The following is a 5,039-nucleotide window of genomic DNA, read 5'->3' on the forward strand; positions in this document are numbered from 1 at the left end:
CGTCCTTCTTATACAACCTCTTCCTAAGCTTATTCTTTATCATTTCCAATAAAGTTATAATTGCTTTGTCTCTTGCATCAAATATGTACCTACAAATTAAAATATAAAGGGCATAATTGTTTACCCCGAAATCGGATAATCAATTGAATTTATATGCGGGTATAGGATATGTGCTTAGTTCATGAGATTGATAAGACAAAAGAAAGTAGAGGTTTGAAGGTTCATCAATAAGATAGCTAAAGATATAAACGTCATGAACAATATATCATATCATTAACAACAATATTAAGAAGAAACAGCCGTGGCCGAAGGGTGGAATGAGAGGAGAAAATGATATATGAGCTTCTTCTATTAAAGGTATTCTTTTGAAGATAAAGGGAGCCAACCCCCTCAAAAAAGGAGGATGTCCTCTATTTATAGTGTTGCCTCCATGGGCCTCGTACAATGCGAAAATAAATAAAATAATCATAGCAAGGACAATTCGAATGCGATTTGGTGGGACTAGACTGACGGCGCCGTCTGACACACGCAAGGTTGGCAGTTGACCATGGCAGGACGCTACTGACGCGTGGCTCTCGTGCAACGGCCGTACCGGACCAAACGGTACACCGGAACAACGGATATACGAACCAAATGATCCATCGGAGCAGCGGCTATGCGAACCAACGGCCCCACCGGAATCACGTCCATGCGGGCCAACAGCTACACCGGAGCCATGGCGACGCGGACCAACGGCTACACCGGAACAAATGGTAACCCTACTCAGCTCCGGTGCAGGCGCTTCCCCGGTTTAGCTCGAATGCCATCAGGCATGTTCCTCTCTTCTTTCTCTCGGTCCTCATTGCTTCGGTTTTACGTTGTGTCCGGTATTTACCGTATACAGATAGCCCCTCACTCCTCGTTATGCTGATCCGTCGGGGTAACGGGGAGTGAATAACCTTAGAAACCGGTGACTCGGCCGGCTCGTTCTTATCTTTAAATTTTGGCGGGAAATGACCACGTAACGCCTCTGCCAACCGCCTTTTGCACGTTCTGCCACGTCACCCCTCATTAATGATGGGGACACGCGGCGTTATGCGATTGGTCACCCTCGGTAACCGTTCCCCTTTCTCGCCTATATAAGGCCCATCACCCATTCACTTGCCATTTTTCACGCTCTTCTTCTCTTCAGCTTCCCCTTCTCTCCATATTCCTTTTCATTCCCATAAATTGCTAACAGTTGCATTCGACTTGTTGTTTGAATCACCGACTCGAAATTAGTGCAAAGAGCTGCCTTTGCCATTTGCTTTGGTTCGGGAGGCCGTTTTTCGTTGTTTCGAGACACAAGTTTCTCCACTTCCTTTTTTTCACTTCCCAACCCTTCCCCTTCGTATTTTCGATATGTCCGAGTCTACTTCCCACGAAGCTCCACCGATGTCATCACCGGATCCGGTCCGGCATCCCACTAGAATCGAGCTCGTAGTTTCGGATATTATTCCGCCAAATTCAATTTTAACAAAGACCTCGAGGTCGACAAGCCGTCCACGGTTTCGGATAGGGGATACGATGTGAGGCGATATCCCTCATCGGTTACCGAGGAAAAACTCGAAGTAGTCCGGGCCGACTGCGGATGGGATACCCGCCCGGTAAGGGTTTTTGCACCGGGCCCGGATGAATCGGTCACTGATCACCGAGAAGGGTTCTTGTTCGTATACACTTACCCTTTTACCCTCAAAATCGATCCTCCGATCGATCCGGTCATCCTCGATATGTGCCGGACCTACGGTGTGACTTTAGCGCGTGCATCGGTCCGATCGTTTGAGGGTCGTTGCGTGTCTCCGGTTTTTAGCCAACAACGGCGAGAGGATTTACGCCGGGCCATTTGATACGCTTATATTCCCCGAGGTCTTCGGGCGGCGTAATAAAACTTGTCAAGCGCGGCACGAACCCGTTCTTCTCGAAGATGGACGAGGACCCGGGATAGGGCCGGCTAGAGAGAGTATGTCCGAGTGAAAACCGAGGACATCATCCCCGCCGTTATCCGCCTTCCCGGAGAGAAATGGAACAATAAGCGTAAGCTCGATCCTTGCGATCGTCTTTATGCACTTAGTCATTTTTTATCCATTTTTTGATCTTGTTGACTCATCCTTCTCTCTCGCTCTCCCGCCCACGATACGTCCCTCCCGTCATCCGTGACTTGAGCGAACGGGTTCTTTGCTCTCCTCCGCCGCACCCCTACGAGAATCGGACATGGGCCCACTGTCTCGTGGTCGGTGGGTAGCGCGAAACCACGGTAACACGTTTATCCTTGTTTAGTGTTTTATCGCATTCTTTACTACCCGTGGCCTCTTCGAATTCACCATATCCGCCATTATTTTCGCCTTTCGTGTTTGCCCCGGGCTCGGTGGCCCCAAGGCGGAACCGGAACCGCCTACCCTACGTCGTCATCCGGTTTGACACGGCGGGTTCTTCCCGCATCCTCGACGCCGCCGCAAAAGAAAGAGGTCCTCCGATAAGGCGACGACTCCGAAAAGGAAGAAGGCACGCGGCGTTGCCGATCGGCTTCGAGGAGGAAAGCGAGCCCGATATCGTCATTCGGAGGGTCAGTTCGATCCCCTCTGTGGCCCCGATACCGGAGGAGACGGTCTCTGTCCAGCCCCTTCCTTCCATCAGCGAAGGACCGTTGGTCCCTGCTCCCCAATCAGGTGCGGAAGAAATACTTTCACCGTCCCTCTTCGGCCGATTGACTTTGTCGACATTTCGGGTGAAACTTTCTTCGAGGATACTCCTCCGCAAAGGAAAAGATCCGGAGAAGCGGTTACCGTCGAGGCCGGTGAAAGCGTAGGCCCGGAGAACCGATACCGAGGCCCCGCAGGTGCTCGTCCATCATCCGAGCTCGCCGCGACTACGGAGCCCCCGGCCTTCGCCGAAAACATCGAGGCCGCTCCAAGTTCGTCCACCCCACCAACGTGTTGACGATTTCGAGGAGATGTTCTTGGGGACTCCACCGGCTTCTTGTGAAGCGGCGGGCTTCGGTCACCTTCCTATTCCCCGGTCACTAGGCCGGCCAACCGAGCATCGAATGCGGTGCCGGGGACGAGTTTGGTGAACGTTTTCCCCGCCCGAGCGCGGAACCTCGGAGGACCCGATCGAGCGGTGGTCACCGTCCCCGAAGACTTTAGCTTCTTATCACGCCCGTGTGGGCGTTGCGAGCTATTTGCGTCCCCTTGTCTCGGATTCGGACAAACGCAAGATGGCCAGGGTCACTTGGCGGAAGCCTTATGAACGAGGGTATGCACGCGGGCAACCGGGTAAGATTCCTAACCATCCTTGTACATTCTATTCTCGAAATGCCATCCCTTCTTTGCTAAGTCCTTTGGTTTGTCTTATCCGAGTGTGGTCTTCGGTCAACGAGGCCTTCATCCGTGCCCAACACGAGATAGATGACCTCCGGGGGCCAACTCGATGCCCGGGCGAGACGGAGAAATATCAACACCTTCTCCGGCGAAGGAAGGAGAGTTGAGCGGGTGGCCGTTCTAGCCAATCTTCGCCCGAGCTTCGATGCGGTTAAGGAGGAGAACCGTCGTTTGGCAAGCGACCGGCCGCCATAACCGATTATAACCGGAGTCTCGAGGCCGACAAGATCGCCCTTAGCCGGGATAAAGCCCACCCTCTCTACGCGGTTGGACGAACTCGAGGCCACGGTTTCCCGCGCGGGGAGAGGCCGGACTCGGTGAAGGCCGATGCTACGAGCTTGTCCGAAAGGAACCGGCGGCTCGAGTACGAGGCTGCCTTGTTCAACGAGCGCGGCGGGATTTTGGAGGAAAGAACCGAGGAGCGGGCCGGATATGTGAGGGTATTAGAGCCGAACTCGAGGGGCGAATAGAGCCGGTGGCCGGTCTTAAGGCCAATTTGGATGCGGTCAACCGTGCGAAAGGTGACCTCGAAAGAAACCGGCTCACTTAGAAGCCAAACTAGCCAAGGCCGAAGCCGATTTGGAGGAAGCGTGGAGAAGTGTGGAGGCGGCCGAGGCTCATACCGCTATGTCGCCGAGTATGAGAAGTGGAAATCTCGCGCCTCACCCTCGAGCAAGTTGAGCACGGCCTCGAGAACCTTCCGCCCGATACTAGAAGCCAAAGGAATGGAGGAGAAGGCCAACCGCGCTCTCGGGTCCGAGTCGGATGACTCCGGCGGAGACGAGTCCGAACATTCATCCTCCTCCCACCGTACGGATAGTGTAGAGCCATTATTTTGGCATCTATCTTTTTATTTTTCATTTTCGTAGAACTTTCATTCTTCTTTTTCTCAATGTAAAGAACATCGATGTATATAAATGAAAAGTGTATCTTTCCGGCCTTCTTCGTCCGAATGTTTGTCATTATCTTTCTCATGCGATTGTTGGTCCGTTTTCACGGTAAAGGTGACTCGTGGTCACCGATTCATCATGCTTGTTCGGTTTTTTACCCGACTATTCGAGAGTTCTGGCTGTCTCCGAACCGAGGGTAGTTTACTAGAGTCGACATTTTTTACTTCGGCTCGTTTTAGGCTTTCCGTGTTGTTATACCCTATTTTAACCGGGTTGAAGTGAAGTACGACATATTGGAGATTCCTACTTTTTGCTTATATTAAGGAGTTTTCACAAATTTATTTTAAGGTGAATTAGGGCACCTAATTATTAACTAAGGTAAAATTAACTAAACCTCAGTTAATAGTACGCAACCAAAGGTGATTCTAGGTAAAGGGGTTCTATATTATCTAAAGGGGTTAGGCATCTCTGTAATCCGTTAACTACGGTTATCCGACTGACTTAGGTTAATTAATTAAGGCTAAAGATGCGAATGCAGTGTTTGAATTTTAAGAAAACGGCTAAAAATATTGCTAAGATTTCAAAGAAAAATGTGATGATATTGTGTAAAATAAAATTTACAGAAAAATAACAATTTGCATAAAAGATGAGTATAAATGCTATTCTAAAATAAGACTTATAAAAGCTGCTTTAAATGAGAGATTAATGATGCTATTTAAGATAATGCTCGTAAAAATATAGTAATTCTGTTTTT

The sequence above is a fragment of the Lycium ferocissimum genome, chromosome 5, assembly GCF_029784015.1.
Source record: "Lycium ferocissimum isolate CSIRO_LF1 chromosome 5, AGI_CSIRO_Lferr_CH_V1, whole genome shotgun sequence".
Lineage (NCBI taxonomy): Eukaryota > Viridiplantae > Streptophyta > Magnoliopsida > Solanales > Solanaceae > Lycium > Lycium ferocissimum.